A 16,474-nucleotide genomic window follows, 5' to 3' on the forward strand; every position below is an offset into this window, starting at 1 on the left:
GGAAACAGACGAAAGAAATGGCCCCCCCCCCCATACACACGTACATACACTCGTCCACACACGCAAATATACATACCTACACAGCTTTCCATGGTTTACCCCAGACGCTTCACATGCCTTGCTTCAATCCACTGACAGCACGTCAACCCCTGTATACCACATGACTCCAATTCACTCTATTTCTTGCCCTCCTTTCACCCTCCTGCATGTTCAGGCCCCGATCACACAAAATCCTTTTCACTCCATCTTTCCACCTCCAATTTGGTCTCCCTCTTCTCCTCGTTCCCTCCACCTCCGACACATATATCCTCTTGGTCAATCTTTCCTCACTCATTCTCTCCATGTGCCCAAACCATTTCAAAACACCCTCTTCTGCTCTCTCAACCACGCTCTTTTTATTTCCACACATCTCTCTCACCCTTACGTTACTTACTCGATCAAACCACCTCACACCACACATTGTCCTCAAACATCTCATTTCCAGCACATCCATCCTCCTGCGCACCACTCTATCCATAGCCCACGCCTCGCAACCTTACAACATACTATTCGCTATTTCCCGCGATAGCGAGGGAAATAGCGAATAGTGCGCATATCAATAACGCTCTCTGGCCATCTCTCCTACTTACATACGTATACTTATGTATATCTCTATTTTTAAACCAGGTATTCCAAATCACCAGTCCTTTTTCAGCATATAAATCTACAAGCTCTTCAACATTTCCATTTACAACACTGAACACCCTTTGTACACCAATTATTCCCTCAACTGCCACATTACTCACCTTTGCATTCAAATCACCCATCACTATAACCTGGTCTCGTGCATCAAAACTACTAACACTCACTCAGCTGCTCTCAAAATACTTGCCTCTCATGATCTTTCTTCTCATGCCCAGGTGCATATGCACCAATAATCACCCATCTCTCTCCATCTGCTTTCAGTTTTAGCCATATCAATCTAGAGTTTACTTTTTTACACTCTATCACATACTCTCACCACTCCTGTTTCAGTAGTGCTACTCCTTCCCTTGCTCTTGTCCTCTCACCAACCTCTGACTTTACTCCCAAGACGTTCCCAAACCACTCTTCCCCTCTACCCTTGAATTTCGTTTCACTCAGAGCCAAAACATCCAGGTTCCTTTCCTCAAACATACTACCTATCTCCCCTCTTTTCTCACCTTGGTTACAATCCACACACATTTAGACACCCCAGTCTGAGCCTTCAAGAAGGATGAGCACTCCCCGCATGAGTCCTTCTGTTTCCCCTTTTAGAAAGTTAAAATATAAAGAGGGGAGGGTTTCTAGCCCCCCCCCCCCCCGTTCCTGCCCCTTTAGTCCCCTTCTATGACATGTGAAAAATGTGTGGGGACTGACAGGAATTTTTCCCAAACATCTAACCTGGAGAAAGCCACATCAACACTGTCCACATGTGTGTCTGTTTTTTGGCGTGACCACTCCCAACAACATACCTAATACTTATCCCCAGATATCATGCCAATCCTTTGTACATCTTGTCCATGGCCTATTGTGGCATAAGATAAGAGAGTCTAACATGTACTTGTTCTGCTGTCCACTTTAAAGCTGACTTTATGGTTACAGTTATGCTTGTGAAGGCACTGTCCTGAAACATGGTGTCCAGCTAGGCAGTTAACCCTTCCAGCTAAGACTGTGAAAATCCAATTTGAATTAAATACTGACTGTAGGTAGGAACAGCTGAGTGCAACCATCACTGAGTACTAGGAACTCAACCTCTTCACATACCAAATTTCCGTGCCCTACTGCCTGTACATGAGGTATATCCGGCTGATAAGCACAGCAGAAATGGCATATCACTCACGGAACAAGGGAGAGTCAGCACACACAAATTATATAAATCCTAAAGTGTACTCAACTGTTGGTAGGAATAATTGATATAATGATATAAAACCTAATGTGTACTCACTGTTTGTATGAAAATTTGAGTACAACCATCACTGCATCGGTGAAGACTAGAAGCTAAGTGTTTTCAGGTGCCAAATTTCATGCCTCACCACCTGCACACTAGGTGTATCCTGTTGATGGTGCATCAGAGGTGCCATATCACCTGGAGAACAAGGAGACTGAGCACCCACATTTCTGCAACAATGTGATAATCTAAGTCGCACAAATGTAACCCCTAATGTTTACTGAACTATAAGTAAGAACAGTTGATATAATGATATAAATCCTAATGTGTACTCACTGTAGGTATGAATATTTGAGTGCAACCATCACTGCATTGGTGAGGACTAGAAGCTAGCTGTCTTCAGGTACCAAATTTCCATGCCTCACCGCCTGCACACCAGGTATGTCCTATTGACTGGTGCATCAGGGAAGCCACATAACCTGGAGAACAAGGAGACTGAGCAGCCATATTTTTGTAAGTGTGATCACCCAAATACACACCAATGACTTAAACCCTAAAAAGTACTAGACTGTAGGTAAGAACACTTGATATGATGATATAAATCCTAATGTGTACTCACTGTAGGTCTGAGCATTTGAGTGCAACCATCACTGCATTGGTGAGGACGAGAAGCTAGTGTTTTCAGGTACCAAATTTCCATGCCTCACTGCCTGCACACCAGGTATATTCTGTTGATGGGTGAACCAGGGACATCATATCACCTGGAGAACAAGGAGACTGAGCATCAGAGACGCCATATCACCTGGAGATCAAGGGCACGGTGCACCAACATTTTTGCAAGAATGTGATTATCTAAATACACACAAATGAACTGTAGTTAAGAACAGTTGGTATAATGACATAATTCCTAAAGTGTACTCACTGTAGGTACGAACAGTTGAGTGAAACCATAACTTCATAGGTGAGGACAAGGACCTCACCATCTTCTCATACCGAATTTCCATGCCTCACAGCCTACTTACCAGATACATTCAGCTGATGGGCACACCAGAGATGCCATATTGCATGCAGAACAAGGGGATTAAGCAACCACATTTCTGCAAGAATGTGATTATCTAAACACACAAATAATGTAAACCCTGATGTTTACTGGAATATAGGTAAGATGAGTTGATATATGATAAAAAACCTAATGTATACTCACTGTCTGTACGAAAATTTGAATGCAACCATCACTGCATCGGTAAGAACTAGAAGCTAGCCATTTTCAGGTACCAAATTTCCATGCCTCACTGCCTGCATACCAGGTATATTCTGTTGATGGGTGAACCAGGGATATCATATCACCTGGAGAACAAGGAGACTGAGCATCCACATTTCTGCAAGAGAGAGTGATCACCTAAATACACACAAATGATGTAAATCCTAGTGTGTACTCGACTGCAGGTAAGAACAGTTGATATAATGATATAAAATCTGTGGACTTACTGTAGGTTTGAACAATTGAGTGCAACCATCACTGCATCGGTGAGGACTAGAAGCTAGCTGTCTTCAGGTACCAAATTTCCATGCCTCATCGCCTGCACACCAGGTGTATCCTGTTGATGGGTGTATCAGAGATGCCATCACCTGGAGAACAAGGAGACTGAGCATCAACATTTCTGCAAGAATGTGATTATCTAAATAAAGACAAATGAACTGTAGCTAAGAACAGCTGGTATAATGATATAAACCCGAAAGTGTACTCACTGTAGGTACGAACAGTTGAGTGAAACCATGACTCCATTGGTGAGGACGAGGACCTCACAGTCTTCTCATACCAAATTTCCATGCCTCACTGCTTACTTACCAGACATACTCTGCTGATGGGCACACCAGAGATGCAATATTACATGCAGAACAAGGAGATTGAGCACCCACATTTCTGCAAGAACGTGATTATTCGAAATACACACAAATGATGTAAACCCTAATGTTTACTGAACTGTAAGAACAGTTGGTATAATGATATAAATCTTAATGTGTACTCACTGTGGGTATGAACAGATGACAGCAACCATGACTTCACAGGTGAGGACTAGGACCTCAACCTCTTCACATCAAATTTCCATGCCACATTGCCTGCATATGAGATATATCCTGTTGACGAGTGCAGCAGAGACACTAAGTCATGTGCAGAACAAGAAGACGGAGCACCCACATTTCTGCAAGCGTGTGATTACTTAAGTTCTCACACATGATATAAACCCTATGTACAAATCTTCTTAATCAAACATTAAATCAATGAGCACGAGTTCATATATTCTTATTTATTTTACTTTGTCGCTGTCTCCCGCATTAGCGAGGTAGTACAAGGAAACAGACGAAAGAATGGTCCAACCCATCATCATACACATCCACACACGCAAATATACATACCTATACATCTCAACGTATACATATATATACACACACAGACATATACATATATACACATGTACATAATTCATACTGTCTGCTTTTATTCATTCCCATCGCCACCCCGCCACACATAAAATAACAACCCCCTCCCCCTTTGTGCGCAAGGTAGCGCTAGGAAAAGACAACAAAGGCCACATTCGTTCACACTCAGTCTCTAGCTGTCATGTATAATGCACTGAAACCACAGCTCCCTTTCCACATCCAGACCCCACAGAACTTTCCATGGTTTACCCCAGATGCTTCACATGCCCTGGTTCAATCCATTGACAGCACGTCAACCCCGGTATACCACATCGTTCCAATTCACTCTATTCCTTGCATGCCTTTCACCCTCCTGCATGTTCAGGCCCCGATCACTCAAAATCTTTTTCACTCCATCTCTCCACCTCCACTTTGGTCTCCCACTTCTCCTCGTTCCCTCCACCTCTGACACATATATCCTCTTGGTCAATCTTTCCTCACTCATTCTCTCCATGTGACCAAACCATTTCAAAACACCCTCTTCTGCTCTCTCAACCACACTCTTTTTATTACCACACATCTCTCTTACCCTATCATTGCTTATTCAATCAAACCACCTCACACCACATATTGTCCTCAAACATCTCATTTCCAGCACATCCACCCTCCTGCACACAACTCTAACTATAGCCCATTCCTCGCAACCATATAACATTGTTGGAACCCCTATTCCTTCAAACATACCCATTTTTGCTTTCCAAAATAATTTTCTCGACTTCCACACATTCTTCAACGCTCCCAGAACTTTCGCCCCCTCCCCTATGATTCACTTCTGCTTCCATGGTTCCATCCGCTGCCAAATCCACTCCCAGATATCTAAAACACTTCACTTCCTCCAGTTTTTCTCCATTCAAACTTACCTCCCAATTGACTTGTCCTTCAACCCTACTGTACCTAATAACCTTGCTCTTATTCACATTTACTCTCAGCTTTCTTCTTTCACACACTTTACCAAACTCAGTCACCAGCTTCTGCAGTTTCTCACACGAAGCAGCCACCAGCGATGTATCATCAGCGAACAACAACTGACTCACTTCCCAAGCTCTCTCATCCACAACAGACTGCATTCTTGCCCCTCTTTCCAAAACTCTTGCATTCACCTCCCTAACAACCCCATCCACAAACCAATTAAACAACCACGCAAACATTACACACCCTTGCCACAAACCAACATTCCCTGAGAACCAATCACTTTCCTCTCTTCCTACACGTACACATGCCTTACATCCTCGATAAAAACTTTTCACTGCTTCTAACAACTTGCCTCCCACACCATATATTCTTAATACCTTCCACAGAGCATCTCTATCAACTCTATCATATGCCTTCTCCAGATCCATAAATGCTACATACAAATCCATTTGCTTTTCTAAGTATTTCTAACATTCATTCTTCAAAGCAAACACCTGATCCACACATCCTCTACCACTTCCGAAACCACACTGCTCTTCCCCAATCTGATGCTCTGTCCATACCTTCACCCTCTCAATTAATACCCTCCCATATAATTTCCCAGGAATACTTTGGTAACTTCCTCTGACTCAGGGCACATGGCCAAAAGTGCCTTTCTGCACTAACAAGCAATTGCCAAACTATCAATTTGGTAATCTAAAAAAAAAAAAAAAAAAAAAAAAAAAAATGGATGCCATCAGAATCTTTACAATATATACAGGTGATTTACAGTAAGGCATTTTAGGTATCACACCTGAAACTCAATCATTTCTATGTTTTTGTAAAGTGGGCAGGGATTAGAAGTAAAGGGAAACTGTGGGGTATAACCTTTGAAAATCAAAAGTGGACAGTTTCAGCACACGTAACACTTTCTTTGAAATCTTGCAAACAGTAAACAAACAAGATGGATGCCAATGGCATCCTGCTGTACTTTTCTAATGTCCTGCAGACAAAAACATTCATTTGGCACTTGTTCAGATTCTATGGAGCTTTGATATATATATATATATATATATATATATATATATATATATATATATATATATATATATATTCTTTTTTTTTCTTGCTTTGTCGCTGTCTCCCGTGTTTGCGAGGTAGCGCAAGGAAACAGACGAAAGAAATGGCCCAACCCACCCCCATACACATGTATATACATACGTCCACAGACGCAAATATACATACCTACACAGCTTTCCATGGTTTACCCCAGACGCTTCACATGCCCTGATTCAACCCACTGACAGCACATCAACCCCGGTATACCACATCGATCCAAATCACTCTATTCCTTGCCCTCCTTTCACCCTCCTGCATGTTCAGGCCCCGATCACACAAAATCTTTTTCACTCCATCTTTCCACCTCAAATTTGGTATCCCACTTCTCTTCGTTCCCTCCACCTCCGACACATATATCCTCTTGGTCAATCTTTCCTCACTCATTCTCTCCATGTGCCCAAACTATTTCAAAACACCCTCTTCTGCTCTCTCCACCACGCTCTTTTTATTTCCACACATCTCTCTTACCCTTACGTTATTTACTTGATCAAACCACCTCACACCACACATTGTCCTCAAACATCTCATTTCCAGCACATCCATCCTCCTGCGCACAACTCTATCCATAGCCCACGCCTCGCAACCATACAACATTGTTGGAACCACTATTCCTTCAAACATAGCCATTTTTACTTTCCGAGATAATGTGCTCGACTTCCACACATTCTTCAAGGCTCCCAGAATTTTCGCCCCCTCCCCCACCCTATGATCCACTTCCGTTTCCATGGTTCCATCCGCTGCCAGATCCACTCCCAGATATCTAAAACACTTTACTTCCTCCAGTTTTTCTCCATTCAAACTTACCTCCCAATTGACTCGACCCTCAACCCTACTGTACCTAATAACCTTGCTCTTATTCACATTTACTCTTATCTTTCTTCTTTCACACACTTTACCAAACTCAGTCACCAGCTTCTGCAGTTTCTCACATGAATCAGCCACCAGCGCTGTATCATCAGCGAACAACAACTGACTCACTTCCCAAGCTCTCTCATCCCCAACAGACTTCATACTTGCCCCTCTTTCCAAAACTCTTGCATTCACCTCCCTAACAACCCCATCCATAAACAAATTAAACAACCATGGAGACATCACACACCCCTGCCGCAAACCTACATTCACCGAAAACCAATGACTTTCCTCTCTTCCTACACGTACACATGCCTTACATCCTCAATGTATACACACACACACACACACACACACACACATATATATATATATATATATATATATATTTTTTTTTATTATACTTTGTCGCTGTCTCCCGCGTTTGCGAGGTAGCGCAAGGAAACAGACGAAAGAAATGGCCCAACCACCCCCATACACATGTATATACATACGTCCACACATGCAAATATACATACCAACACAGCTTTCCATGGTTTACCCCAGACGCTTCACATGCCTTGATTCAATCCACTGACAGCACGTCAACCCCGGTATACCACATCGCTCCAATTCACTCTATTCCTTGCCCTCCTTTCACCCTACTGCATGTTCAGGCCCCGATCACACAAAATCTTTTTCACTCCATCTTTCCACCTCCAATTTGGTCTCCCTCTTCTCCTCGTTCCCTCCACCTCTGACACATATATCCTCTTGGTCAATCTTTCCTCACTCATTCTCTCCATGTGCCCAAACCACTTCAAAACACCCTCTTCTGCTCTCTCCACCACGCTCTTTTTATTTCCACACATCTCTCTTACCCTTACGTTACTCACTCGATCAAACCACCTCACACCACACATTGTCCTTAAACATATCATTTCCAGCACATCCATCCTCCTGCGCACAACTCTATCCATAGCCCACGCCTCGCAACCATACAACATTGTTGGAACCACTATTCCTTCAAACATACCCATTTTTGCTTTCCGAGATAATGTTCTCGACTTCCACACATTCTTCAAGGCCCCCAGAATTTTCGCCCCCTCCCCCACCCTATGATCCACTTCCGCTTCCATGGTTCCATCCGCTGCCAGATCCACTCCCAGATATCTAAAACACTTCACTTCCTCCAGTTTTTCTCCATTCAAACTCACCTCCCATTTGACTTGACCCTCAACCCTACTGTACCTAATAACCTTGCTCTTATTCACATTTACTCTTAACTTTCTTCTTCCACACACTTTACCAAACTCAGTCACCAGCTTCTGCAGTTTCTCACATGAATCAGCCACCAGCGCTGTATCATTAGCGAACAACAACTGACTCACTTCCCAAGCTCTCTCATCCCCAACAGACTTCATACTTGCCCCTCTTTCCAAAACTCTTGCATTTACCTCCCTAACAACCCCATCCATAAACAAATTAAACAACCATGGAGACATCACATATATATATATATATATATATATATATATATATATATATATATATATATATATGGGAGGGTATTGATTGAGAGGGTGAAGGCATGTACTGAGCATCAGATTGGGGAAGAGCAGTGTGGTTTCAGAAGTGGTAGAGGATGTGTGGGTCAGGTTTTTGCTTTGAAGAATGTATGTGAGAAATACTTAGAAAAGCAAATGGATTTGTATGTAGCATTTATGGATCTGGAGAAGGCATATGATAGAATTGATAGAGATGCTCTGTGGAAGGTATTAAGAATATATGGTGTGGGAGGCAAGTTGTTAGAAGCATTGAAAAGTTTTTATCGAGGATGTAAGGCATGTGTACGTGTAGGAAGAGAGGAAAGTGATTGGTTCTCAGTGAATGTAGGTTTGCGGCAGGGGTGTGTGATGTCTCCATGGTTGTTTAATTTGTTTATGGATGGGGTTGTTAGGGAGGTGAATGCAAGAGTTTTGGAAAGAGGGGCAAGTATGAAGTCTGTTGGGGATGAGAGAGCTTGGGAAGTGAGTCAGTTGTTGTTCGCTGATGATACAGCGCTGGTGACTGATTCATGTGAGAAACTGCAGAAGCTGGTGACTGAGTTTGGTAAAGTGTGTGAAAGAAGAAAGTTAAGAGTAAATGTGAAAAAGAGCAAGGTTATTAGGTACAGTAGGGTTGAGGGTCAAGTCAATTGGGAGGTAAGTTTGAATGGAGAAAAACTGGAGGAAGTAAAGTGTTTTAGATATCTGGGAGTGGATCTGGCAGCGGATGGAACCATGGAAGCGGAAGTGGATCATAGGGTGGGGGAGGGGGCGAAAATTCTGGGAGCCTTGAAAAATGTGTGGAAGTCGAGAACATTATCTCGGAAAGCAAAAGGGGTATGTTTGAAGGAATAGTGGTTCCAACAATGTTGTATGGTTGCGAGGCGTGGGCTATGGATAGAGTTGTGCGCAGGAGGATGGATGTGCTGGAAATGAGATGTTTGAGGACAATGTGAGGTGTGAGGTGGTTTGATCGAGTAACGTAAGGGTAAGAGAGATGTGTGGAAATAAAAAGAGCGTGGTTGAGAGAGCAGAAGAGGGTGTTTTGAAGTGGTTTGGGCACATGGAGAGAATGAGTGAGGAAAGATTGACCAAGAGGATATATGTGTCGGAGGTGGAGGGAACGAGGAGAAGTGGGAGACCAAATTGGAGGTGGAAAGATGGAGTGAAAAAGATTTTGTGTAATCCGCTGCCAGATCCACTCCCAGATATCTAAAACACTTCACTTCCTCCAGTTTTTCTCCATTCAAACTCACCTCCCAATTGACTTGACCCTCAACCCTACTGTACCTAATAACCTTGCTCTTATTCACATTTACTCTTAACTTTCTTCTTTCACACACTTTACCAAACTCAGTCACCAGCTTCTGCAGTTTCTCACATGAATCAGCCACCAGCGCTGTATCATCAGCGAACAACAACTGACTCACTTCCCAAGCTCTCTCATCCCCAACAGACTTCATACTTGCCCCTCTTTCCAAAACTCTTGCATTCACCTCCCTAACAACCCCATCCATAAACAAATTAAACAACCATGGAGACATCACACACCCCTGCCGCAAACCTACATTCACTGAGAACCAATCACTTTCCTCTCTTCCTACACGTACACATGCCTTACATCCTCGATAAAAACTTTTCACTGCTTCTAACAACTTGCCTCCCACACCATATATTCTTAATACCTTCCACAGAGCATCTCTATCAACTCTATCATATGCCTTCTCCAGATCCATAAATGCTAAATACAAATCCATTTGCTTTTCTAAGTATTTCTCACATACATTCTTCAAAGCAAACACCTGATCCACACATCCTCTACCACTTCTGAAACCACACTGCTCTTTCCCCATATATATATATATATATATATATATATATCAATATGCTAAGCAGTAAGACATGAAAACTTGCTTGTATAGAATAGAAATGCCTATCAATCTTTGCATTCCTGCAAATTATGCCAAGTCTTACAATGGCTGAATCTAAATTAAACTGAGTTTTGCAAATATGTTGATTTCATTTGTTTACATAAATTAAGGTTTCATATGAATAACTATGAAATCTCTCCCACACAATGATTGAATTCTTATATCTACGCAGACATCTGATCTCGCTGTTAACATTTCCAAATGAAAAAACACGGAAGATAGAAGTGAAGTACTGTTCAAATCTTTTACAAAAAATTCTTATCAATATCAAGAACTCTTACACATTAAAAGTGAATATTTTTTGATTTCTACACAAATGCAATCTTTAAACGCTATAAGTGCAAATACTTTGTTTTTCTTACATCATATGACAGTCATATTATTTAGCTCCACATTTTCCCCATTCTTCAGTAAGTTCATCACTAACATATTCATTAACCAATAGACACCTTTAGAGGGTATCTAAACAAATTCCTACACATCAATCCTTACGATTACATAACAGAAGGCTATCAAACCTTATACAAATGGCATTTCTTACCTAGACCTTTACCATAGATTTTTACGAAGCACATGTACAATACAATTGCAAGAATTTTGATGGTTTAGCATAGCGTCAAGTCCGGCAGTGCATTCAAAATCTACAGTTAAAGTATATCAATCTAATTCACTATTGTACTAAACAGTATCTTCACTTCATGTATTATACGCATTCTTGAAAAAGTCTCACCCTAAGGGAAATCATCACAAATTATTCTATTTCATAACATGAAGATATGTTATCAAGGCACATATCTAGAACAATTTTCGCACTTGGGTTGTCCCGTGTGCTTCTTAGACACATTCTAGATTCACATCGACTGGAATAATGATACTAATAATAATGGGTTGTACTGATATCGGCAAGGCATGTGCACGACCATCTCGCTTTGCCACCATCACTATCGTCTACTGTGTTATCACGTTATTATATTCCCAGTTGGAAGCTGGGCGCTTCTTATTTATCTTAGAGGGAATATAATACACTAACAAAGGATAAAATGTTGGGTATTTACCTCGAAATCAAGAAGTGAGAGTATCCTAGGGTTCAACAGGACCGCCATTTTTGTTTACATTTGCTCCAAGTTGGACAATAGACGAACGCCATGCGCAACCCCCTCCGCTCGACGGCATTTATTTTGTAATTTCATCAATTACTTGTAATAGGAGGTAACTTGTTTATCAATACCTAAAGTATGTGACCTAAATGAAGTGTGGTGATCGTTAATTAAGATATAGGACAGAATGACGTTACGTGAATACGATCATTCATAACAGAAACTATAGCGAGAACATTCGTAGGGAATTGAGGGTATGTTGAATCGATATAAAACACTCGCATTAACCTAATTTCAACAGTTTTTTCGGCAATCTGTAATGAAAATTTTCAAGCCCATTTATTAGATAATAATGACCCAGGGAAGAATATAGAACATTAATATATGTCCAGAGCATTCATCTAATTCACAGCAATTAGTCAGGCAATTTATTACCTCTAGAAAACAAGTTTACCACGCCGGTGCCTCAGTAATGTGACTACCACAGCGACAGGAGCTCACCTCTCCAGGATCAATCAATCTCTAGCTAGGCTCAATCACCTGCTCCCTGCTCTCTAGGCGAGAATTTCCTATTCCGTTCCCCATTTTAGTCGGGCAACAGCGTTTGCCGCTGCACTACCAGACTCATCCGAGACCGGAATCCTGTCGACACTCGTCAACACCAAACAGACACGCCTGAGACTTCCACGGGTGGCGTACCTCACAGCGGAGCTCAGTTAGCTGCCCAGGAAGGGAGATGCTCACTGGCCTCCGACAAGTCGGTGTCAAGTGACCGAGCGGCTGGCAACATCGATCAAGACCCGAGGAAAGTACAGAGTTCAGCCCCTTACATGCTTTTAGTACTAGCGTTTCGGGCACCACCAAGCCCGAAGCACGTAGCAGATGGTCCGTGCAATGAAGCACAAGATGGACTTGAGCTTGGAGAAGCTGAAGAAGGGCGAGGTTTAAGCTTAAATGCCCAAGCCGCTAGGGAAAGCACTGAGCTTTGGAACCCCGCCTGCAAACAAGCGAACCAAAAGGTAGCTCAGGTGGTGCGAAGAATTGGACGAGTGCATCTCTCTCGGCCCAAAATTATGGGCCCAGATCAAGATGGCATCTGGCCAAGCAGCATCGCTCACCACAGACTCAACCCAATGCAGGACGGAGAGCCTTTGGGGGTGGGGGGGGGGGGGTGTTACAGGCAACCTTCCCGTACGGAGAGACGGAAGAAAGCGACGTGTACGACTTGGGTAAAATCACAGAAGTCTTAAATGGAGAGGAATGCACGGGCAGGCCTTTTACCAAACAAGAACTCGAGAAAGCACTGACATAGAGTAGAGGAGGAGGGGTAACGGGATCAAATACGCCATCTAGGTGGAGTAACTGGACATGACGCAATATTACAAGCAATCAATGCTTCGTGGACACCACGAACGCTTTCATTGGCATGGGAAAAAGGCAGACAGAGGGGGTTCATTCCGAGGTCCAAAGAGCCTGAAAGGGCGAGAGGAATCTCCCTCCTCAGCAGCATAGCCGAAACGGGAGAAAGGAAGGAAGGAACACACTCAGAGGGACAGTTGGTCCTGCACATCCTCACACTTTCGCAAACACCGAAGACATGAGGCACAGCTAAACAACACAGTCGAGATACTCAAGAGGTCCACGGTTGTGGTCTTCATGGACCTGAAGAAGGCTTTTGAGAACCAGTCTACAAGTAATATTCACGACGGTGGTCGGAAAAGGCGTACGAACAGGCAGACTACAGCAATGGATCCCTGATTAAAATGATACAAATATAGTGATGCAATGTCACCACTCTACCTGTATTACTGCCGTCTCATGTCGTACAGATTATATTAACACATCCACAACTACTTCATTGGATGCTAAGCGCTTTTTCCTTTTTTTATCGGTGTTATAATACAACCATTAGAAAGAAAATCGTCAGTACTTACCTCTAAACCAAAGAAAAAGAGATGAGCTCGTTTGAAACCCAACCGCCATATTTGTTTACAGTAAGGACCCCAGATGGACGAACAGACGATCGCTATCCGCACGTCGCTGCGCTACGTTATTTTAAAACTATATTTTATTCATTGCTTATAATAAGAATCACTTGCTGATTAACATGTAAATTTTGTGATTTTTAGAAGAATCGTGCCGTGAACTTTAAAATACCAATTGTAGTAGTTATGAAAATAATATAATTTATAAAGAAATTTAGTAGGAATGGTCGTATGGAACTGAGGATAAATGAATCGATATAGTGCGTTTATTGACGTAATTCTATCAGTTTTTAAGTTATTTTTGTTATAAGGTATTTTCACTGTATTCATTCGTGAGGAAGGATAGTCATAGATAAGTATATTAGTATCCCAAGGTAATTGTAAGGAATATTATCCCGATGGGATATCCTAGAACAAAGAATACCAACTGAAATTAATACCACACATCATTGGAAGCAAAGTTCTATGGAACAAGAATATTTGTATATAAAGCTTCAGTAGGGAGTACGGTAGGCATTGAAAAAAAAAAAAGAGGAAATTAGAGACATTAAGCAAAACATTTGCTGTTCCTGGGAAAGTTGGAGGCCATATTGATTATTTCCATAACTTTGTTTTTCTAATATAATGTGTCATTTCATGAGAGAGACTGATTTTCACATGAGAGCAATCCATTTTCCGTGCACCGGAAAGTATGGCTTCCGCGACGTATGGTTGGATCGGAGATCGCTTTACAAATGTCATAATAATTAACATTAATCAATAAATTGATGTGAATATTAAATCTTTATTGGATGACTGTGCCATCAGTAGCAATACAAATGTATTTTGCGAGCTTTAATACCATGGTCTTGGAAGTTTGGGTCATTTGGAATTGGGGCAGGACGGCAATTTCCCGAATCACAGGTGTTTCTTCATCTAACAACTGATAAGAGATATTCTATTGTATTTGCTTTTGAGAGGGTGGAAAGCCAGGCAGGTTAGGCATGGTTTACAGTGGAGTGGATATCCTCTTTGCAGTGGATGTGAAAGGATTGATTTTCCTGTCCAAACGTGGTGGTAGTGTATTGAGGGCATTTAATTTTCAGTGTTGCTTTTGTGCTGATCTGGAGGGAACGTCGAGTGTGAGTCGCATGTAATACCTAGAATAATTAGAGTTTTGTTCATTGGGAATGACAGTTCATTCAAAAGTGACTGGAGATTGTGAGCTGGATTCACATCTGTCGGGAGGTCAAAGAGTGAATGAAGACATCATGGGAGATACAGGCATTCTTTTCTTTGGTGAGCCTTTGTTCCAGTTGTGTCATGTCCTGAATGTTTCCCATCCACACCCAACAAACACAACACTGTCAACAAATATGCTCTGGACACCACATACCCCTACAACATTACAAAAACCATTCAGCACCAAGATCCTTCATATCCATGTTACCATTACCACAGTGAAGACATTGCAACACTTGCTCATTTGCCTCACGCTCTCTCCTTGTAGACACACCCACATCATTACTATGGCCAACTTTCTGAGAACTGTGGAGGTTTCATAAATGATAGAAGAGTCTCCTGGGGCTCCTGTGGCAGAAAGGTGAGGTAAGATATATAAAGGGGCAGTATCAGACTATGGTTTCTTTTGGTTACACTGTGAATGAAAAAGACACCTTCAGTGAGGCTATTTTATTGTCAATGAATGTCTTGTCGAGGAACTTTCAGTGGCAGAGTCCACCATTTCCCACCTTCTCATTTAGCACAGCCTCGAGGCAGCTTCCTGCAGGAGCCTTATAAAAGAGGTCCAAGTGTTATAGTTCTACTACTCCTACTACTTCTACTATTTTCTCTACATATACATATGAAAGTTCTTGGAATCTTAATATGTACAGTGCTACAAACCTCACTTGCTGGCTCTAAGAATGTATTGCTGGTTGATGCAGGTCTTGACTGCCTGTATCTGTTGACTCACCACGATCAAACTTGGTCATTTGGATGTATATACAGTTTGTAGAATAAGTTGTTTTTCATGAATGTACAGTAAATTGTAGAATGTTTAAACAAGCTCATGGTACAGGTTATACTTCAAGGAATTACCAAAATGATCAGTAGTTTTGTAGTGTTTGTTTTCATGCACAGATTGCAAATTTCTGTTACACGAAAGGTTCATGGGAAGCTGATAAAAAATATATATAAATATACATATAATTTACATTTTTCATATCCTTTTTTATCATAACCAATTGCTGCTTCCCACATCGGCGAGTTAGCTCCAGGAAACAGACGAAGAACAGCCCATCCACTCATATGCACACACACACACACACACACATATATATATATATATATATATATATATATTTTTTTTATTATACTTTGTCGCTGTCTCCCGCGTATAGGGGAGAAAGATTACTTCCCACATATTCCCTGCGTGTTGCAGAGGGCGACTGAAAAGGGTGGGAGTGTGGGGCTGGAAATCCTCCCCTCCAGTTCTTACTTTTCCAAAAGAAGAAACAGAGGAGGGGGGCCAAGCGAGGATTTTCCCTCCAAGGCTTAGTCATTTGTTCTTGACACTACCTTGCTAAAGCAGAAAATGGTGAATATGTACAAAAAAATGAATGGGACAAACTTGTTGTGTGTGCATGTGGTATGTGAATCCGAAGCCTAATAAAGCCATCCTCCCTATCAGTGTTCACTACAGGAAAAATCTAGTCATGAAGAATGA

The 16,474-nt window shown here is 41.9% G+C and overlaps 1 long non-coding RNA gene across 3 annotated transcripts; it reads right to left on the reverse strand.

The window, feature by feature from the left end:
• Positions 1 to 1,413: 1,413 nt before the first annotated feature.
• On the reverse strand, positions 1,414 to 13,789 carry LOC139756972 (uncharacterized). Of its 3 annotated transcripts, none has more exons than XR_011714472.1 (7): positions 11,741 to 11,813; positions 3,920 to 4,092; positions 3,377 to 3,517; positions 3,093 to 3,267; positions 2,508 to 2,649; positions 2,225 to 2,367; positions 1,414 to 2,118 (listed from the first exon to the last, which is right to left on the reverse strand). It is a non-coding gene; the product is annotated as an uncharacterized lncRNA (long non-coding RNA). The 3 variants fall into 3 exon arrangements; XR_011714471.1 differs by lacking the exon at positions 11,741 to 11,813 and adding an exon at positions 13,717 to 13,789 and having other exon boundaries at positions 1,421 to 2,086; XR_011714470.1 differs by having other exon boundaries at positions 1,422 to 2,086.
• Between the last annotated feature and the right edge of the window lie 2,685 nt (positions 13,790 to 16,474).

The sequence above is a fragment of the Panulirus ornatus genome, chromosome 24 (genome assembly GCF_036320965.1).
Source record: "Panulirus ornatus isolate Po-2019 chromosome 24, ASM3632096v1, whole genome shotgun sequence".
In the NCBI taxonomy this organism is placed as follows: domain Eukaryota; kingdom Metazoa; phylum Arthropoda; class Malacostraca; order Decapoda; family Palinuridae; genus Panulirus; species Panulirus ornatus.